We start from the raw sequence: 23,910 nt of genomic DNA, 5'->3' as shown, positions 1-23,910 counted from the left end.
AGGCTTGCAACAAGAAACCTAGATTTTACGAAAATAAAGTTTTGTGAAATTAGATAAAAATGTGTTTCGTTTAGCTTATAAAGACGAAAGTTTCTCACTGTCCTGCCAAAAAATCGTAACCGGTACTTTGTTTTACTTCAAATGAGCGTATATGGTTGTTCCAGTTAGTCTCTCTGTTTCTCCAAAACATGTGTGTGGCGTGACTAGTGTAGTCAAAGGATGCCACGCTTTTATGTTTTATGAGGAGCAAAACTGCACTGCATTTCTGTACATTAGGACAGTAGCCAGCCTTTGTACCAGACTAGTGTTTCGTTGAGACGTAACTGAATATTACTGCAACACTTTAATAAAACAGCATTACGTCCAAGGAAGAGTGCCCACAGAATAATGAGGGTGGTAGGTTCTTAGTCGAGAGGGAAAGCATGGGGAGAATGGCATGTGGGTTGCGGACAGGCGCTAAAGGAGAAATGCCGAGCACTGGAGGGAAGGTACGGCTCTGAACAGAAGCATACTCTCATACTTTTTGTAAATATTACGTGACGTCTCTCCCTACCAACGCTTGGATGGTGACTGTACAAAAAACATCGGCCACCTCTGCTTTGGTTAGTATGTAAAAAGAATTCTGTTGAAAATGGAACAAAAATAGCGATTTATTTTCGCCTGACTTGTTAATCACTTGTAACTTTCAGGGAAGTGTCATGATTGGCGAATTTTGAGTAAAATCTTCATTTCTGTTGTCGCAATGTTAAAGCTTGCTTCTGTCGCCAAAACCCGGCGGAGTTCACACAACAGCGCATCAGTAACATATCGTGCAGACGCAATTGCGAGAGAATTCTGAAACGGTGGTTGTTTGGATTTAGTAAGTGGGGACAAGTGAGGTCAATAGCTTATGAAAAAGCATAGCCTTCAGGTAAAATGGTTGAAATGGCTCTGAGCACTATGGGACTTAACATCTGAGGTCATCAGTCCCCTAGAACTTAGAACTACGTAAACCTATCTAACCTAAGGACATCACACACATCCATGCCCGAGTCAGGATTCGAACCTGTGACCGTAGCGGTCGCGCGGTTCCAGACTGAAGCGCCGAGAACCGGTCGGCCACCCTACAGGTAAAAATAAATGTGTAATATCTTCACTTTTGTTGTTCTAAAACCAACAGCACTTCTCATTTCATCTGATACTGATGGCCCTTAAAGCTTACAGTTTGTCAACGAAAAAATCTGTAGTTAGTGGAATAAAATGGTAGATAATGAAGTTTCGCTTAACACTTCTCTTTGTGTGCTACTGTTCGTCTTATTCTCGTTTCGATATCTCATGTCGTTTATGAGATATGAGGAATGTCGTTGATATTTCATTCGGGCTTTTATCACTGGTGCCAGAGGTCGCAAATGAGTCTGCTAAATAAGACCAGTTTTGTCAAGACTGGTGACAGAGACCACCACTCAAATCTGAAAAGAAAATATATGCAGCAACATATCGTGTAATATGCACCAAACGCAAAATCATAGCGACCCCTATTTTTCATTGCAAATTTACCGTTTCGTGTTGTGTCTTACTTAGATTCAAGTATTACGGTAAAAAATGGTTCAAATGGCTCTGCGCACTATGGGACTTAACATCTGTGGTCATCAGTCCCCTAGAACTTAGAACTACTTAAACCTAACTAACCTAAGGACATCACACACATCCATGCCCGAGGCAGGATTCGAACCTGTGACCGGAGCGGTCACGCGGTTCCAGACTGAAGCACCTTTAACCGCACGGCCGCACCAGCCGGCTATTACAGTAAGTATGACCGTAAATGAAGTAAAGGGAGCGTAATCATGACGCAGACATGTAAAGCTGTAAGTAAAGCAAAAATTAACTTTTTTACCTAGTAGTTCGCATGAAATCGTTTGAGAAAAATTACATGGGATGCGGCTCGATCTGTTAGCGCTGCGCATCGACAAACGGCCGAAAGCGAGCAAAGAGTGTCGGCGTCCCTTTCTGAAAAAATAAATGAACTCACCACCTAGTCGACAAGAGTAAAGCAGTGCTCGTCATACGATTTACTTCTTCAGTTCCAAAAATCGCTTCGCTGAGTCCTAATGATACTGACCATTTTCAGTTAAGTTTTACGCAACGCTTCAACGAGTTACTCAGGAGCTTCAAAAATGCGATATGGCATATGATGTAGATTCTACGACTACAGTGCAGGGCATTGAACTTTTGAACAGTATATAAGAACCTTTGATGACTCAACACATGGAGAAGTCACAACGCTCGATACGACGACAGTACCAAGGGCGCCTCGGTGGTTGTAGTCGATTTGCGCCGGTAGCACTTACAGGCATATTATGAGCCTGACACCGAGTGCTGTTCTTTTTTCTAGTTAAGCTCACTAGACAAAGTACTGTCTTAAAGTGTTGCGTTCAACGTTTTGGAGTGCAGTAGACAATAGGAGATTGCTACCAGGCTTTCGTGCAACCTCCATCGAATACGTTAGCCATGACAGAGCATGTACCAGTCTCCCTTAAGAAATCAGTGCAGTGAAATAAATCGACGTGTAGACGTGACGGAATGGAAGTATCGTCTTTGGATGGGCCCATGAGTACACTGTGAATGAAGTTTCCCGGAAATTCCAACGCATCTGGACGAAAATAGTGCACCACACATACACATGCAGCATGTTGTAGGAACCGAGATAGTAAAAATATCCTAGGTGACAGGGACTAGGAGGCAAGTTTTATGGCTTGCCAATGAAAATCAAACCACACAATAATTTTTGGTGTCGATACAGGAAATCACAGCATTTAAGTTGATCGACTTGGAGGCAGGCCAATATGATGTTAAGGAACTATGGGGTTTGGACGTTCCCATGACCACACTGCCCAATTCAGTAGTGTGTCAGTGCGGCCTGCACATTTTATCCACCAGGAATACTGCAACACTCGCAGGCACGTAACAAGGAGTAAGAACAGTAATTGGAAATATGTTGGAATTGCTACTCTCCCGCGCGACCACTACGGTCGCAGGTTCGAATCCTGCCTCGTGCCTCGGGCATGGATGTGTGTGACGTCCTTAGGTTAGTTAGGTTTCAGTAGTTCTAAGTTCTAGGGGACTGATGACTTCAGCAGTTAAGTCTTTTTTGCTACTCTCAGTGAATGTACGGGCATTTTAACCAGTTTTCGAACGAACGTTGCTTTCAAACCGCAGAAGCTAATCAGAAGCTAATGGAGGGCATCTAGTGTGTCCTCCGAGTCGCAGTTTCCACTATTTTCAAACTACACAAGACATCGAGTGCCCCATTGGCAGAATGCGGCGCTGTGTGTGGAGAGTAATTCTGGTGGAAGAGGATTCCACGATGTTTTGGGATGTGTTTTCGAACCGTGGCTTGAGCGTTACATTCAGATTACCGCGAACATGAATTCACAATATTTATTTCTGCCACGTGATCAAGCGTACTTCTTTCTTTTACATCTTGACGATGAGTATGCTGTCTCCCAAATGAAGCAGCTATGTTCACAGAGAAGACGCATACATTTCTGATTTGACAAAGATACAGGTGCCCGCTGTAGCACCCGCTCTATAACCCATAGTAAAGGTCTAGGGCGAGTGAGACCTGGCGAGTGAGACTTAGCAGTCAACATCCCCTCCATTTTGTAGCGCAACAGGATCTTATCATTACCTCGCATCTTCAGCCGGATATGGAATACCTGAAGATGTCTTACACGATTTTGCCGTGATGTCTCGTATTGCTTATTATTTTATACAATGGTTACGTACTTTACCCATTTATTCTCTTTGGTAACTCTTTGACACTAATATCAGTGTCTAACAAAACAATCGCGGCATTCCGTCCAGTTTTTGTCACACACTGCGATAGCAATTTGCCACGCGCCCAGCAAGTGACGTATCTGAACCGAACACCGGATGAGTGCGAATACTGTTCATATTGATTTTTGACATAGTTTTTACAGTAGGAAGTGTATACAATTAAATCGACAATAACTAAAAAACAGCAATATATTTTTATTCTTTAGTTTCTAAGGGATCTGAGCGTATGAAACTGTACATTACAGTGTAGTTAAGTGCTCTAGCAATGTACAGGTACTTACTGAAGAATTTCGTTTTCCTTTAATAAAAAAAGATTACTAATAAACACCAGAAGGCATGACCTTTTGGAGAAAGAACATCTTATATCTACCCAACAATACGAAGTTTTGTTCGCTACATTAATAGTCAAATCAGTGAATATGGAATGTAGGAAGTCTGGATGGAATGCAGTACCTAAGTTATTTAACGTAACAAATGAGCGAACACGCCTGTAGCTAACGGGAAAAACCGCTAAGACTTGATAATAACTTCGACGTGATAAAAACTTTGCCAACACTGAAGAAACCAATTCCACAGTTGTTGCTACACCTGCGCCACAAGCGCAAGAATCTTCAACACATTCAGTTTTGGAGCAAAACTAATTACATTTACAAAACTAGTCGTCTATTAGAAAATGGAGTGAATTGCAACAAAGGACGAATCATTACTCCATAAAAAAATTACGTTTCAAGGAAAGTGTCTATCACAATAAGAACAGACAATAACAGAAACACGTGCTTCTCGTGCGTGAAACATGTGTTTAAATTTTCCTGCTGTCAGCGGAGTGAGATGCAGTTATACAGATATTCGAAACTGTTTCTTCATGATTAAGTTGTATCTTCTGCCACTGAATCAGTGAGATTCAGCTGTTTATATAACAATTTCACGATGATTCATGTCTGATGATAAGTTACTAATGCATGGAAAGCAAAATAATAACAGTTGTTTTGTTAATTAAGTAGAATGTAATCCTTACGACACATGTCACTGTATGATTTCTCACAACTGGGGACGCTAGCGCCGCCCGACCTGTCAAACGGTAACAACTTTCGCAACAGAGAGTACGACGACTGTGTGTATCAGACTGAAGTAATATCTCGCCCTTTGTCGTGCTACCGTCACTGTGAATTCTTAAGACCATATGTAAGTTTAAGTCTCATGCTAAGTGTTAAGTACCAGCTGCACCAGTCCCACTTGCACTGTGTGCTTAGTTTGCCTGTACCCACGTCTGGACATATCCCTGTCAGGACACGAGAGTATTTGACAATACCGAAGATAAGTGTCATGTTCGGTGTTAAATGGTATCTTAGCACGTCATAGTCTCTTTTATTGCAATATTATTCCAGCAGGAACAGATAAAGCATGAGAAGCAACTCCAGCAGCTAAAAAAAAACAATTACAACACTACCAGTGGTTGAATCAACAACTGCTTTGTCAGTCCAATCTGTCAGTTGATACGAATGACAAAACAAGTAGAAAATTCCATCACGGATTTTTTGACATATTGTTGCGTCTACTTACAACTGTAAATTCCTAAAGAAAACTTTTTGCCAGTACATGTATTTTATGTCACGTGATAGTTTTATATCTACATATTGTGTAACTGTAACACTATAAAAGCTGACCAACAACGAGAAGACGACGTAGTAATTTCGTTTTAGGACAGTAACTCTGCACTGATCATTTAATTCGTGTCCCTCAATAAGTAACAGGGCTGCATTTTTTGCCAGTTAGCATGATGAGTTCTTACGATCTCTAACCAGCTATCAAGTTCTCTAGTGTGCCTCATTTCTTGGAGAGGCGTAAAGAAACTAGTACGTATCGCCAATGGCAGTTGTAAGGAGTGAGTGAAGAATGAATGCAGAATAGATTAACTGTACTGATGCAGCAGTTGAAAGAATTAGAGTTCGACTGGGGTCTGCTAAGTTTAAACTACGATTATGTCACTGGATGGTTGTTCTGCTGGGTGTTTCTGATCTGTTATTTACCGTGGGTTCATTGATGGAACTGTGATAAAGTTTAAGGTATTGAAGCTTAATTTCTTTGTTTTAAGTTTTGGAATTGTATGTGAAACACGCCGTGCAGCATTGTAGGTCTTTATTATGATCTAAATTTGTAACCTAGATAATATTATATTGCAAATGATATGTTTTAGATTTCTGTGTAGTCAGCATAATAACTGCATTTTGGTGCATTTGTGGGCACGTCCATGTTGTTGAGGTTTCAAGATAGTAAACCTCAGCTGTTTCGGGCGATTGCTTAAATTTTTGTCAGTCGCAAGTGTAGTGGCCTGGTGCAATGTTTCACTAATGATAATTTCATATTTATACTGCAGTTCATATCCGTGCTACTCCTATGTGTAGTTAACGCGAATTTTTCCTCTTGAACCTCGACTAATCAGTTATTGTATCCTAGGTCTGCCTCCCACCCTGGCTGTATGTACCTGCTTGTGCGGGACTGCCCTATTGCCGTTAATGACCCACGCTTGGGTCGCTAAGAGGGTCACGCTACGCAGTCTACGCAGCTGCGATCCGCAAGGAACATCTAGACATCGGCATTCATGTCCCATGTAGTTGCGCACTCTGCTATTTCAAGTTCTTGTGTCTAGTCTATTACTATGTTGACTAATTGGTTCATGCGCCGAGTCTTTCCTCGTATTACTCTAAGGCAATATTGTTGGTCAAATGTCAATTATTCTTGTAAATTTGATCCAGTTAAGTTTCTTAGTGAGTGCAACATTTTGTTTCTCTAGTTATACCTTATGGCTAGGTTCAACGTGGTAAATTAATTTGAATTGTTTTATTTAAAATAAAAAAAATTAATGTACTGTTTTATTCTAAGAATTAACCAACCTCTGAATCTTGATTTTGATGTTTATAATTAGTCACGTTACGTCGTTCTGATATTGGTAAAACCAATATTGGATTAACGCATGGCTTAATGTCAACTTATTTAATTGATAAATTGTTTTACTAAGCTGGTTGTTTTATGAATAGCTGTAAGACATATACGTTGTATATGAAATTTAACGATGAATGCTGTTGGACAGCTTTGGAATCAAGCACTTCCATGTAAGTGTTTCTCCTGGAAATTGCTTACGGCGTAATTTATCCATTCCAGCATCGCCCCGGTTTCTGAAGTTGTTATCTCACATCAAATTATTTAAGAAATTCATTAATTCTAATCAAATAATTAATTATAGATGGAATTTTAAGCATGGCTGCAGCAGCAACTGTGCAGATGCTATATCTGTAATAAAAACAGCCCCCAGTCGCGGACCTTAGTTGTCACTAGCTCTTGACCTATGTTTCAACCCATAAAAATGGTATATATATAGTTAAGGCTCACCGGCCACTTGACCATCTTCTTCTTCTGTGCGAATGCACAAACAGTGCCCGAACTCTTACGGGGATCGGCAACGCGCAGCGAGTAATGAGTATAATGGGCGGGGGCCCTACGAATGTAGTGCTGGACAATACGTTGAGAATGTGGGTTTCGCGGGAGGCGTGCCAGAAATAAATCCCTGCAGTCGCGCTGTACTGTGTGTCCTCGGTGGCTCAGACGGGTAGAGCGTCTGGCATGTAAGCAGGAGATCCCGGGTTCGAGTCCCGATCGGTTCACACATTTTCATCTGTCCCCGTTGACGTATGTCAACGCCTGTAAGCAGCTAAGGGTGTTCATTTCATTGTAATTCCATAAAAATGGACATTTTTCAGTAGTCTTACTACGTTTCATATGCTGATCATCATGTGCTGCCAATAGGCTTAGTCGTTCTAAATAACTAATTTGTTTCAAAAACATATCCTTCTTTGGCATTCCAGGACACGCCCGAAGAGACAGTTGCGCGAGCTGGCATTTTCCGTTGATAAAGTGATGCGAGCTCCATTGGCAAATGCGCCTCCGAGCCTGGACAGTATTATTTCTTTTTCCTTGTGCGTGCGTGTGTGTGTGTGTGTGTGTGTGTGTGTGTTTTTGTAAGTGAGTGCCAACCTCAGAAGCACACTCATCTCTGGTTTACTACAGATAGAAATAAAGATGCCATCTTACACAAGCCAACAGTTATGATCGCATCGGAACACGATGGTGGGACCGGCGCTATCTTAACACTCCAGGACAGGGTTAATAAAAGCGCGAGTTGTATTTAATTCTCCCTTGTTTTTCTAATTTGTCGCGGTAAGCTCAGTTTCTCCGATCATGTGATTTTATGTTAGCACTTAGTGTTCCAGAATGGTATACGCATCTAGAAGTGATCGTCAGGTTTACATCGGAATGGCTTTCGACGTAACAAACACGTACTAAACTGGGCGCTGTTCCAGAGAATGCCATGGCTACTATATCTGTAACGCTCCCTACGGAATCTCACTTCTTAGTAGGGGAGACGTGGTCGCATTGTCCATAGCGGCAGAAGGCTAATTGGTACTGTTTCGTTAAATTGCTGTCAGAATACGTCAACGACCAAGGACGTTGGTAGCAACAATGCCGTCGTCTTTCCATAAACACGTGGATGCCGTTAAATTTCCCAGGGAGTATGGGCACGCGTTTTATGCTTACTTGTTACTGAAAGTAAATTTTGCTTACAGGATATATTTTGTTGTGTACTCGAAGGCAACGCTCTCACTAAACAGTCATTACAACGACTAAACCCCATAGGTTACAAATGGTTTTGACACTGTTTGTGGCGTTAAATGTTTAAAACGTTTTCATGAACTAATTAAAAAACTACAGTATGGCGATAGGACACAATGGCCCACTTAAGTAGGGGCACGTCTGCCCATATGGCCAGCCTGCCCCTCGGGCTGTATGTAATTAAGTACTCTTATTTAATAGGTACATTCGTATGCAATGCAATTTTTACATAAGCTAATTATGTCTTGGATTGATTTGAAACCGGTAACATGTATGCGATTTTGATTTTATTTCTATTTTAATTCTTCATATTCACCGATTCCTTTGTATATAACAGACGCGATCCTAATGCTACTGGTTGTGGTTTATAGGTACAATTACTCAAGAGTACAAAGATAGGCCTATGTTGTCGAAACTACTCATATTATTGAATTGTTCTAGCAGTAGTGAACACCAGGAGATCCTAGCAGAGGGGTCGAAAAATCGATCATTTTAGAAGAAACATGACGCGGCCTAATAACCCAAAAGATTTTAACTTCAGTGACAACGGCTATGAAAGCCTGCTGACTTACATAACTCAAATTACTTTGAAAGTCACTTCAACAGACCAGCCATGCTATCCAATGTCTGAAGAAGTTCGGTCATTGGAGAAATGGCAACCAAGAAAAAAGACAGAAAACTAAACATAAATACTGACGGACAGAAATAAAGATGCGTTACAATGCGGTTAGGAAGCCTCTAAAGACAGAAAAGAAAGCACGCTAAAGAGAAATATGGATGTTCTGCGTAAAAATCTATTTTCTAAAAATTGTCCACGGTCAAGCTGAGTCACGCGATAAAATTCCTCAAATAAAACGCAGTGAGGAAGTAGGCATTCAAGATGAAGAAGAGGAGGTCAGAACACCCTGTCTTGGGTGTCTCAAACCGTTTTCTTACAGCAGTGCATGTGATCTGTGAGTATTAATGTCGACATATATCTTCAGTAAAATAATCAGATCGTAACTTATTAAATGATTTAAGTGATAAGATGATGTGGGCCAACTTCCCCAAACTGCTGGTCCAACTTACACCTTGGGTGGGGTAGGTTGGTCCTACTGGTATTACTGGGAAGAATTTTTTATGAATAGACAACCAGTGAGGCGTTATTATTAATTACTTGGAAATGTGCCGAAACAATGTACCAATGTTTCCACATAAAAAGGTCAGTGGAAACATTTCAAACACAATCTTGAAAAAATCAAGAAAAAAAGTGAGCCAATCTTTCCCGTTCCCCTGTACTGCCGCCAGCTACCAGCTTCCCTTTCCTTCGTAAGTCAGTCTGCGCACTTGTCCTCGTTGTGGCAAGCCGTTTTTTTTCCAAAACTTTTTGTAATTACTGAGCTTATTCTTCTGCCAAATCTAATTATCACACTATGTGTGCTTATCACTTAATCATATTAATTTCCAAATAACCTATAGTGTCTGAAATTATAAGTAGAAGCTCTCGAGTTAATGTCCAACTCTTGTAAACCAGGTATTCATAAAATTGTTGTATTCTGAATATTAAATGGTTAGGCGTAGTTGTCTGATTGTCGACTTTTTGTTTCCCGCCTTTGTTTTCTTGTATCTGTATGTAATGTCATGTTTGTGGAAGCAAATGACGTATTAGCATGGTCACCTGCTGATTCTGGTACGAATTCTATAGAGCTCTTCTATGAACTTCCACGTTGACTGATAAGAATTGTCTGATAACCTGATTTTATCTCGAACTAAGATCGATTCAAAGAGGATAAGCGGTCTCTCGATCTTGAGCCAGAGAGAAGAGATCAATACGAGACTTAACCCCAACGCTCTATTGTGATCTTTTACACACTGCTTAATCATCAGAACTTCATGACTAAGTGCTATATGCTTAATACGTAGGGTCAACTTAAATAAAGAAAAGCGGGATATTATTGATGTCGCACCGCACAGCTCTAATCTCAAGCCTGAAGAACTGTCTCACGTCGAATTAAATCGATCTTACGGTGATGACGCAAACTTCAATGTAAATTATGCGCCAAAATTCTGTGCACATAATTTGGAAAGGAGGTCCGCAATATGAGAACTATTTGCAATAAAATTCTAAATAAGTTAATGAGGATACTATTGTTCCTTTTTCTAAGTAGCCAATTGTCTATTTCGTATAGCCTAGTGCTTTTATTTTTGAAAAGTAGCGTAGGGGCAATGACTGCAGCAAGCGAGTCACGAAGCTCTATTTACTGTCTCTGTCACAACTTACTAACTCTTCGGAGGACTTCAAATACATCCCTACTTTCTCCGACTTCCTCTACAATTCTTACACCCTACATCGGCATCAAGTACCTCAGATATCAGTCCTTGATGTCTTGATACATGTCCTTTCATCCCATCTCTTCATTATGTCAATGTTTTGCATTTGATCCTCCCATCCACAATTATGCGCAGAGCCTCCTGATTTCCTATCAGTCTACAGTTATCGAGTTCTGTCCGCAGGGCAAGATAACTAGTGCCTCGAGTCTCTTTCCACGGTATTCCTATAGTCCACTATTACTTCCTTACAGTACTGTAATCCAGACACACATTTCCAGAAATTTCTTCCTCAAATGAAGGCCATTGTTTGGTAGAAGCAGACTTCTTTCGGCCAAGAATTCTCTCCTTATCTTGGGTAGTGTGCTCTTGATGTCCTCCTTGGTTCCTCCATCATGAGTTCTTTTGCTTCCAAGGTACCAGAATTTATTAACTTCGTCTACTTTGTGGCCTCCCAATTTGATCGTTAAGTTTGTCGCTACTCTCATTTCTAATACTCCCCCCTACTTTCGCCTTTCTTCGGTTTACTCCCACTCAGTAGTATTGTGCACATTAGAATATTCATTATATTTCACATTTATTCCGCACTTTAACTGAGGATAGCAATGTTATCGACGATTCTTATCCTGAATTTTAATCCCACACCCGAACCTTTCTTTTTCTGCCATTGCTTCTTTGATGTATATATTGAACGGCTAATAAATACTACACTTCTCTCATACAGCGTTTCCCATCCTAGCAATTAGTTCTTGATCTTTTTTTCTTATTTTCCGCTCTTGCCTCTTATACATACTACATATTAGCCGTCTTTCCTTGTACTTTACACATGTGTTCCTAAGAAAATTTCAGTTTAAATTGTAATGGTCCGATTATATTTACCGTACATTCGCTTTTTAACTCAAAAGTTGGTACTGGAATGCTACACTGAAAATGTTGGCTAACTGGTGGGATACGGCAAACAAGTGGGGGAAAATCCTATTATTTATTGATTCTGGAAAATCTATTGCATATTAAAAACTTCCGAGCAGCCACACAGATGTGTAGATGCGCATGCTGGGGAAAGTAGTACCTGGGCAAAAGGTGCAGTGGAGGCAAGAAAAGAAAGAGCCAGAAAACACGAAAACTTTTACCATGTCAAAGAAGCCTTACTTAAAACTTTGTATGCGGCGTTCTGTGTTTTATGTTCGTTACTGAATGATCTAATTTTTTTTTTATTTGCGCCACGCCAGTGTAAATGCTAATAACACTGAAAAGCAAATTCATTGATTACCAGTTAAAGAATATTAGAGAGCTACTGGGAAAGGCATAGTGACTGCAAATGTGTTTTCAGTGCATATGTGGGATTTATTTTTTCAAGCAATTAATCCTATTTCGTTCACAACGCAAGGATTAATTGCTTGAAAAAATAAGAGAGAGAGAGGGGGGGGGATACGTGTGATTGTCTGCACTTTTAGTTTCAATTAAGCATAGTACAGCTTTCTTTTTATTAGTGGCTAGCGAACCTGCCAGTGCCTCGCAATTGTTAAATATGTATGGGAATCGGACACAAGTCCTAATCTGCTTCTGCCCCTCCCCAATCTGACCAGCTCCTTCTCTCCCTAACTTTGTCCATCACCTCACCCTTCCCCTCTCTCTGAACATCACCTCCTCCCACCTCTCTATGTCCATTTCCTCCCCACCCACCCTCTGCCCATCTACTCCTCCCTCTAGTTCTGACCCTGAACCTTGTTCGTTGTTATTGCAAATTCAGATTCTGTAGTATATTCTAAGCATAAGCTGAATAGCCAGAAATACAACTTTTTGACTTTTTCTGAAAACTGACTACGAGGAAGAAAACAAAACAGTACATTGTTGTGTACACAATTTTTGTTTAAAAAATATATTTATAATGAGGAAAAATATGTATGTGAGAAACAGTTTTTCTACTGATTTAAATGTCCTACTACCGTAGTTACAACTGAGTGTGAGAAAGAAAACAATACCGCACATACTCACAGCAAAGGACAGCATTTTCGCTGATGCTGTCGGTTTTAACAGAAAGCTTGTACATTTTTGTTTAAAAAATGTATGGGCTGTGTCCATATGAACCTTTGTTAGAGTGTCCTGTAAATATTGGAAATAAATTGTCCAAAAACTTTCATTTTACTTGCTAACAGCGTTACCATATTGTATATACATTTATATATTATATAAATTTTGAAATATGTAGCCTGGGTCCATCCAAACGTTTGTTAGTGTAACGTGTAAAAGATGGATGTAAACCCGTCAATACGTTTTCCAGAACCTTGGTAACAACGTTTCTCATCAATATATATATATATATATATATATATATATATATATATATATATATATATATATATATATATATTGAAATATTATTTGTATTAAAATATACAATCTATATCCGCATTAATGTTCATTACAGTACCGACCTGCTGACGAGTTCGATATGTAAATGCGGATGAAAGAACAAATATCGAAGCCAGTAGTCGAAGTAAATGAACAAAAGACATCAACGGTGTCAGGATGTCAAATCAAACAACTTTCAGTCGTCTAATTTCCAAACTTACGTTACTTGGCTAACAGTTTCGGCGATTTACTACCCCATCTTCAGGCCCCTGACCGACGGCAGGAAGATTCCACCCCGGTTCTGGTTAAAATAGGGGCCAGCATTCAAATACTGGTATCTGTAGATCTCTGCTTGCCATAGCCACACTTCAAGCATCAACAGCCGACTGTTCATGGTTGAAGTGATCGCTATAGCAAATGGAAATCTATTGAATCCTGTCTCCTATTTCGACCAGATTCGAGTGGAATAGTCCTACACGTCAGTCAGGGGCCTGAAGATGGGGTGGTAAATCGCTGAAACTGCTAGCCAAATAACATAAGTTTGGAAATTAGACGGCTGAAAGTTGTTTGATTTGACATACTGTAAAGGAACAGCCGAGTTCGCAACCATTTCTGAAAAGAGACTCAACGGTGTCAGTCTATCTTCATTATAGTAATGTTTTCTCAGTGCTCGCAGACGTCACGACTTTACTTATAAAAAGATGGTTCGTGCTCGGTTACAACAAAAAATCTTCGCCGAGAACGCTCGATGCGCTTCAGATAGACGTCATGTTTCACTGAGAGCAAATGTGAATGTCTTTGTTTAATGCGTTGGGGAGGCTATATGATGATGTTCCATCATTAGTGCACTGACCTTACGGATCGTTTTCAGAATGCGATGCTAGAGTGAAATCGGTTCCCATCACTTGTCGAACTGTTTCATTTCTGAGCGGATTTTCTTATCTCTCAGCGTATAACACTGACAAATTACTCACAATCATTAACAGCTGAGGGAAAAATATAAGCTTTTAATGTTTATTATGAAACAAAGCTGCAGACTATCCTAGCATTAGATACTAAATAAATACAATATATCTTGTGACAGAATGCGAAAAGCAGCAGTTATGAGGCAGCGGGGAAACTGATTTCTGCTATCAAATTCACAGAAGAAATGAGAAAATACCAAGATCGCCATATTTTGGTAGTAACAGTGATTTTCACATTCCGTCAGTAGAACCCTTTGGTTAAAACTAAATTTGTGTATCCATTATTATCTTTTATAGGGGTGCCACATCACAAGTCGTTTTTGTCACAATTACTATTTTGCTCTCCACTCGACAATTAAGCAAACTGAGTGTCATGTCCACCACTGTCCCATTGCACCATAAAAAATTCAGTAAGCACTTTCAGACCTACACTAACTTACTCCACTGATGCAAGGTGGTTCTTTCCACTTTTCAGCAGTATAGAAATCAATAACTGGGCGTCGTTATATTACTGTTGCCTGTATTTTGAATGTTACGTCGTGTAAAAGGCACCGTAAAAAAATTGTTACAAAGAGCTGATAAATTCAATAACATTCCGATAGAGGTTTCTGGTTTATGAATTAATTTATCCAAGCTGACGCGTTTCGATTTAGAACAGTCATATTGGGGCTGTACGCGTAAAAAACGAGTCACAAATCTTTAGCCTTTTATTTTGATTTGCCTTCCCTACACAGCTTGTGAAGGCAAATAACCAAGAATTGTTATCTCTTTGTATAGCTTGAAGACGAGTTTTTAACTCAAAGCGTGTCGCCGCGAATTTGTAATTTTATAATCACATTACTAAACGTGCTATTTCACTGTACTGACCAGCTCCAGGTACATAGTCGCTTACCTTTTGTTTTCCACTCACCTTATCCTCTGGCAAGATTCGAGTGCCGGCCAGTGTGAAGATCAAACAACTGCTGTTAAGTGAAAAGAGAAATCGTCGTTACCAGAAATACATCAGCGTCAGCAGAGTGAGTGCAGGAACACAGCTGTTTTTCTGGATGACACAGTACTCCTACATGCCCATGTCGAATCGATAAGGAAATCATACATGATTAATGAAAGTGCTGTGAGTAGACAGAGCACCTAACGGTAAAACCATTCTCTGACTTCAGTTGTCAGAAACAGTCCCAAATATCATACTAGCGTAATTGCATTCCAAGTGAACGGCGTTTGCCTTTCCGTGAAGGTTAGTATGCTCGAGAATCAAATTTCGTGAAAACATTTGTTGTATTGTATCTTGTTTTGACGTTTAATAATGGCCTGCGACTTGACAAAAACATCTTCTACAAAAACGTTGTCACAAAATCGCAGCAGCACCGTCAATAAACGGCAGAAAGAATAATTTACGAGATATCTACTTCAACAAAAATATGATAGAGGAAAAAACTATTTACTTTCGTCACAAGTAAACATACCATTAAATCAAGTAGGTTATTGTGGACAAAAGTGTGTCAAGAGGAAGAAAGAATTACTGAATACTTTACTAAGTTGACTAGTAATTTATTGTTAGGACACGTCCAAGAAAATGACGTGAATGAATATTTAATGAATTTTGCTATTAATTTATTATTAGCAAACCTGCGTCTGTAATCACGGCATTCTTTTTCAATACAGCTGGAAAGTGGATCATTCGCATAACACGAACACGAGAACCTGATGAGAGCCTTCTGCTGTTCCCAGGGAATCCACTTGCAGAATTAGATATCCTTTGTGCCCTTTAATTGTGCATCGATCACGACTTCTAATTATGCGTCAGTTTCGGGGAAAAAACATCTACCAATGCGTTAGAAGAATGAAAATCAGTTACAGCTTGCTTTTCTTCATTTACATTCTGCGAACTGGAGAGACCAATGAGAACCTTGTAACTGGTGTTCACAAAATCTTAAAAGGAAAAAGAAATGACGATCATTTCTTAGACTGTGTGTCACATATAATGGATGACCATTTCCGGAACAAATACCTAATCGTTGTGATGCCTCTTTCTGTGACAGAAGCGAAACCAATATGGTTCCGTAAAGTACAGTCTGCACCCATTAAGAACAACACAAGTAATCATAAGAGAAGGATGAGAAACTTCCATACTGTTGATATGAGAGAAAGATACGATGAATACAGCAATCCAACCCACTGGCCAACTGATAGAAAACCTCTTGTGAGCGCTAAGGACAAAGGCACTTACTCCAGCTCCAGAAAGGCACATCGGCACGAAGAAGCACTAGACCAGAGAAGGATAATCTCAGCGAGATTGCAACCGGAATATGATTACCCAAATACTCGGGCGTTTCGGTATAATTACTCCAAATCCACACTGGAAGAAGGAACATACAACTCAAACCTATCGGGAGAAGCAGCAGCTGCTCATTCTTATCCTACTGAGATGTTCTACCGCCGGTTCCAAACATACCTGCACCAGCAGCATCGGAGTCCAGTCATCACTCTGACTAGATCAGTACCTGTGACTCTTGGGATCAGGGTAAGTCCTACGTTGGCAGATATGCTGAAAATACCAAATGACTGACGGATTTAAAGTGTCGTTGTAAAATAACCTTAAGGTTTTTCAGGTTCAATATTCATGTTTAAAATGTTCCCAATGAATATATCGCACTGAAGTTCGATACAACATCAAGCTCATTGATTGATTGTCTCATTCAGGGAACCCCACTTGACTCAAACTACAACGAAAGCCAACGGGCGCATTTGACCCACACCAACATTGTTGTCCTCTAGATATAGGAGTAGGCTAAGGAATGAATTTATCTTTAATGTCTCTGAATCAAGCGCTCGCTTTCATGTAGATGCGAGTGGTTAGTCAGTATCTCTATTACATCTGGTAACGCGTATTATCCGAGGGTAAGTCAATTAATATCTGCAATTTAATTATATTTTTGTTTATTTTGGTAGACTGTCGTTTTACGTTGATGACACATGCTTTGTTTATTTGTCGTTATATCTTAGCAATTTTCAAGCTGCTAGGTTAGTTTCGTTATCGCTGCCGTAGTGTTAATCATGGCTACTCCGCTGTCTATTTGCACCAAAGATGAGCAACATTCAGTTATCCGTTTTTTGTGGTCGGAAAGCGTATCAGGGGCTAAAATTCATCGAAGACATTCGGTACGGTACGGGAACAGGTTTTGCCACAACGGAGTGTCTACGAATCGATTGAAAGATTCCTAAATGGTCGCTCAAGTGTTACGCACGATGAAGGAGCCGGACGACCTTGTACCGCCACAAATGAAGAAACCATTGAGTGTTCACGTGAAATGATTCTCTTAGACACACGATTAACTATGTGACACATCATCTCGTAATTTTTCACGGTTCTTCCTACGAAATCATCCACAACAGGCATGGGTTCATAAACTCTGTGCAAGATGGGTCCCAAAAAAAACTCACACAGTTCCGTAAACAAACGCACTTGGACATCTCCAAAAAAAAGATTTGGATAGCTATGGTAACGAAGGGGACAACTTCTTATACAGGATCATTACTGAAACTTCCTGGCAGATCATTACTGGTGACAAAACATGGATCCATCATTACGAGCCGGAGAGTAAACGGCAGAGTACGGAATGGAAACATCCAAATTCGCGGTGCAAGAAAAAGTTCAAAACCCAACAGTCCGCAGGAAAACTGATGCTTACGGTTTTTTCTGGATGCACAAGGTCCAGCAGTGGAACATTATGGGGAAAGGGGCACAACAATGAACAGTGTACTTTACAGTGAGATGCTTACTGCCAGGCTAAAACCTAAAATTCGAAGCAGACGCCGAGGATTGCTGTCAAAAGGTGTTGCGTTGTTGCATGACAATGCCCGTCCGCATACTGCTGCCCACAATGCTGAAACACTCCAGAAAGTCAAATTTGAAGTACTGGATCATCCTCCATATTGTCCCGATCTTGGCCCTTCTGACTATCACTTGATTGGTCCAATCAAACAGGCATTAAGGGGCCATCAATTTGCGTCGGACGAAGCAGTAAAAGAAGCGGTACATTCCTGGCTCGCAGCTCGACCGAGAAACTTCTTTTGCGAGGGCATCAGGAAGCTTTTACAACGACGGACCAAGTGCGTTCAAACGCAAGAAGACTATGTTCTTGTAAGTTTCCTATTTTATTACAATAACATTTGATAACTACTTTGCGGATAATTATTGACTTACCCTCATACTTCACATAGCTGTCTGTGTCTGACTTCTCTACAGCGTGTTCTTATAATTTATTGGAACGGGTTAAGAACAACAGCATTTTCTAAAAAAAGTAGGCTTGAGCAACAGCTTCAAGTGTCTCAAGAGAGACAGGCAGATTCTCTAGACTGCAATATGATACGTGTTATGCACTGGCGTTGCTGTGCAGAGGTATACTAAATCTCGAACGGAATTCACTACCCTCTTTGATTAAACTGAGTAAAATAACGGACTATCTTTTTTAGTGTTGATAGGGAATAAATCGTCAATAAATGGGTATGTTCAAAGACCACGCGGGTATTACAAAAATGTTCCGATGGGAGAGATAAGGAGGTCTTTTCACAAAACGCATCACGAAACAGACAAAATGTACTTCAATATGTATTTGTTTTCCGACAACCAGTTTCAGTCAAAAGGTAAACCTCAACTCACCTGCATATTATCACACATATATACTCACTGTGGTTACATTCGGTTGAAGGAATGACAGTCCCGGGTTCGATCCCCGGCACTGCCTAAATTTTGATAAATAATCAGCATTGGCGGCCGAAGACTTCCGGCATAAGAAGTCAGCCTCATTCTGCCAACGGCCTTGTCAAAGAGGCCGGAGGAGCGGATAGAGGTTCAGGGCACTCTCTTGTCCTAGGGGTTGGAAATTGCCCCTAAAAGCGGAAGAATCAACAATGATCAACGACATGAGGATGCAGAAGGCAATGGAAACCACTGCATTAAAGACACGTAACGTGTATCCACAGTACATGTGGCCTGTAATTGAAGAAGTGTCATGATGATCTCTCCATTGGCAAAAGATTCCGGAATAGTCCCCCATACGGATCTCCGGGAGGGGACTGCCAAGGGGGAGGTTACCATGAGAAAAAGATTGAATAATCTACGAAAGGATAACGTTCTACGAGTCGGGGCGTGGAATGTCAGAAGCTTGAACGTGGTAGGGAAACTAGAAAATCTGAAAATGGAAATGCAAAGCCTCAATCTAGATATAGTAGGGGTCAGTGAAGTGAAGAGGAAGGAAGACAAGGATTTCTAGTCAGATGAGTATCGGGTAATATCAACAGCAGCAGAAAATGGTATAACAGGTGTAGGATTCCTTATGAATAGGAAGGTAGGGAGAGGGTGTGTTACTGTGAACAGTTCAGTGACTGGGTTGTTCTAATCAGAATCGACAGCAGACCAACACCGACAACGATAGTTCAGGTATACATGCCGACGTCGCAAGCTGAAGATGAACAGATAGAGAAAATGTATGAGGATATTGAAAGGGTAATGCAGTATGCAAAGGGGGACGAAAATCTGTCATGGGTGACTGGAATGCAGTTGTAGGGGAAGGAGTAGAAGAAAAGGTTACAGGAGAATATGGGCTTGGGACAAGGAATGAAAGAGGAGAAAGACTAATTGAGTTCTGTAACAAGTTTCAGCTAGTAATAGCGAATACCCTGTTCAAGAATCACAAGAGGAGGAGGTATACTTGGAAAAGGCCGGGAGATACGGGAAGATTTCAATTAGATTACATCATGGTCAGACAGAGATTCCGAAATCAGACACTGGATTGTAAGGCGTACCCAGGAGAAGATATAGACTCAGATCACAATATAGTAGTGATGAAGAGTAGGCTGAAGTTCAAGACATTAGTCAGGAAGAATCAATACGCAAAGAAGTGGGATACGGAAGTACTAAGGAATGACGAGATACGTTTGAAGTTCTCTAACGCTATAGATACAGCAATAAGGAATAGCGCAGTAGGCAGTACAGTTGAAGAGGAATGGACATCTCTAAAAAGGGCCATCACAGAAGTTGGGAAGGAAAACATAGGTACAAAGAAGGTAGCAGCGAAGAAACCATGGGTAACAGAAGAAATACTTCAGTTGATTGATGAAAGGAGGAAATACAAACATGTTCCGGGATGATCAGGAATACAGAAATACAAGTCGCTGAGGAATGAAATAAATAGGAAGTGCAGGGAAGCTAAGACGAAATGGCTGCAGGGAAAATGTGAAGACATCGAAAAAGATATGATTGTCGGAAGGACAGACTCAGCATACAGGAAAGTCAGAACAATCTTTGGTGACATTAAAAGCAACGGTGGTAACATTAAGAGTGCAACGGGAATTCCACTGTTAAATGCAGAGGAGAGAGCAGATAGGTGGAAAGAATACATTGAAAACCTCTATGAGGGTGAAGATTTGTCTGATGTGATAGAAGAAGAAACAGGAGTCGATTTAGAAGAGATAGGGGATTCAGTGTTAGAATCGGAATTTAAAAGAGCTTTGGAGGACTTACGGTCAAATAAGGCAGAAGGGATAGATAACATTTCATCAGAATTTCTAAAATCATTGGGGGAAGTGGCAACAAAACGACTATTCACGTTGGTGTGTAGAATATATGAGTCTCGCGATATACCATCTGACTTTCGGAAAAGCATCATCCACACAATTCCGAAGACGGCAAGAGCTGACAAGTGCGAGAATTATCGCACAATCAGCTTAACAGCTCATGCATCGAAGCTGCTTACAAGAATAATATACAGAAGAATGGAAAAGAAAATTGAGAATGCGCTAGGTGACGATCAGTTTGGCTTTAGGAAAAGTAAAGGGACGAGAGAGGCAAATTCTGACGTTAAGGCTAATAATGGAAGCAAGGCTAAAGAAAAATCAAGACACTTTCATAGGATTTGTCGACCTGGAAAAACCGTTCGACACTATAAAATGGTGCAAGCTGTTCGAGATTCTGAAAAAAGTAGGGGTAAGCTATAGGGACAGACGGGTCATATACAATATGTACAACAACCAAGAGGGAATAATAAGAGTGGACGATCAAGAACGAAGTGCTCGTATTAAGAAGGGTATAATACAAGGCTGTAGCCTTTCACCCCTACTCTTCAATCTGTACATCGAGGAAGCAATGATGGAAATAAGAGAAAGGTTCAGCAGTGGAATTAAAATGCAAGGTGAAAGGATATCAATGATACGATTCGCTGATGACATTGCTATCCTGAGTGAAAGTGAATACGAATTAAATGATCTGCTGAACGGAGTGAAGAGTCTAATGAGTACACAGTATGGTTTGAGAGTAAATCGGAGAAAGACGAAGGAAATGAGAAGTAGTAGAAATGAGAACAGCGAGAAACTTAACATCAGGATTGATGGTCACGAAGTCAATGAAGTTAAGCAATTCTGCTACCTAGGCAATAAAATAACCAATGACGGACGGAGCAAGGGGGACATCAAAAGCAGACTCGCTATGGCAAAAAAGGCATTTCTGGCCAAGAGAAGTCTACTAATATCAAATACCGACCTTAATTTGAGGAAGAAATTTCTGAGGATGTACGTCTGGAGTACAACATTGTATGGTAGTGAAACATGGTCTGTGGGAAAACCGGAACAGAAGAGAATCGAAGCATTTGAGATGTGGTGCTATAGACGAATGTTGAAAATTGGGTGGACCGATAAGGTAAGGAATGAGGAGGTTCTACGCAGATCGGAGAGGAAAGGAATATGTGGAAAACACTCATAAGGAGAAGGGACAGGATGATAGGACATCTGCTAAGACATGAGGGAATGACTTCCATGGTACTAGAGGGAGCAAATAATTGGGGACGTAGGTTGCAAGTGCTACTCTGAGATGAAGAGGTTAGCACAGGAAAGGAATTCGTGGCGGACCGCATCAAACCAGTCAGTATACAAAAAAGAAAAAAAAAAAAAGGGGGGGGGGTAAGATTCTTTTCTGTCAGGCTCATAATTATTACATGCTCACTGACACCATTGCAAGGGTTAAGCAAATGTTCTTTGGCTGAAATAGTTAAAATATACACACACAAGTAAAGTTCTGCATCACCTGGGTTCCGAGAGTTCCAGAACCTGTACAGAAAATTGGAACACAGATCAACATAAACATCATTTCTGCCCTTTTTATTGCTCATTAAAAACGCACATTGCATGTCGTATCACCATACAGGGAGACCTTCAGATGTGTTGGTCCAAACTGCTGTACACATCATTACCCCTAATACCCATAGATCATCCTCTTGTATTGATACATGCCTGTATTTGTCGTGGCATACTATTCACAAGTTCATCAAGGCACTGTTGGTCCATATTGTCCCACTCTTCAACGCGATTCGGCGTAGATCCCTCAGAGTTGTTGGTGGGTTGCGTCGTCCATAAACAGCCCTTTTCAATCTATCTCAGGCATGTGCGATAGGGTTCCTGTCTCGAGAACATGCTGGCCACTCTAGTCGAGCGATGTAGTTATCCCGAAGGAAGTCATTCAAAAGATGTGCACGATGGGGGCGCCAATTGTCATCCATGAAGACGAATGCCTCGCCAATATGCAGCCGCTATGGTTCCACTATCGATCGGAGGATGACATTCACGTATTGTACAGTATTTACTGTGCCTTACATGAACTCCTTCGGCATACGTCGGCCCCATGTAATGCCACCCCGAAACAGCAGGGAACTTCCACCTTGCTGACTCTCTGGGCCCATCTGTACCATGCTGCATGGTGTCGTCGTTGCAAAGATGGCGCTCGCTATGGGCACTGGGAGTGAAGTTGCGCATCAGGCAGACTATTTCGCACAGTTTGAGTCGTAACACGACGTCCTGTGGCAACACGAAAAGCATTATTCAACATGGTGGCGTTGCTGTCAGGTTTCCTCCAAGCTATGATCGGTAGGAAACGGTCATCCACTGCAGTAGTAGCATTTGGGCGGCCTGAGCGAGGCATGTCAACGACAGTTCCTGTGTCTCTCTGTATCTCCTCCATGTCCGAAGAACATCACTTTAGTTCGGTCGGAGATGCCTGGACAGTTCCCTTGTTGAGAGCACTTACTGGCACAAAATAACAATGCGGATGCGCGCGAACAGCGGTATTGACCGTCTAGGCATGGTTGAACTACAGACAACACGAGCAGTTTACCTCCTCACTGGCTGAATGACTGTTACTGATCGGCTAATAGGCGCTGCACATGCATGGTTGTTTACATTTTTGGACTGGTTTAATGACATCTCTGAACAGTCAAAGGGACTGTGTCTCTGATACAATATACACAGTCAACGTCTATCTTCGTGAGTTTTGGGAACCGGAGAGATGCTAAACTTTTTTTGATGTGTGTAATATGCTTAAAGACATTAAGAACATGAAACATAGATGTACACGCGTATAAGACATATACCTATTTGACTTGGGTATCTGTGACACGAGGGTCACTCCAAAAGTAATGGCCTACATGGCGTTTTTTTTTTTGTCAGAAATCTAACTTTGTTTTTGAGTCATCAATCATCAGATTGGTTTCATGCATTTCACCACTAATTCCTCTTCTATGACATGCTCTTCATCTCAGAACAGCACTTGCTGACTATGCATTTTTCGCCCTATTCAGCCCTCTCTAGTGCCAAAGAGGTTATTGTCTGATGCCTTAATCTTGCCTTCGTCTTGTCAGTGTTTACCCCCTGTTCCTCTCTTCGCTGATTCTGCCTTATCAGTCCTCTTACTTTTCAAAATTCTTTTGTAGGACTACACCACAGATGCTACGAATCTCTTCCAATTTTTCTCACTGTCCAT

The sequence above is a fragment of the Schistocerca piceifrons genome, chromosome 4, assembly GCF_021461385.2.
Source record: "Schistocerca piceifrons isolate TAMUIC-IGC-003096 chromosome 4, iqSchPice1.1, whole genome shotgun sequence".
NCBI classification, from domain to species: domain Eukaryota; kingdom Metazoa; phylum Arthropoda; class Insecta; order Orthoptera; family Acrididae; genus Schistocerca; species Schistocerca piceifrons.
Note: the sequence above shows the minus strand (reverse complement) of the source record.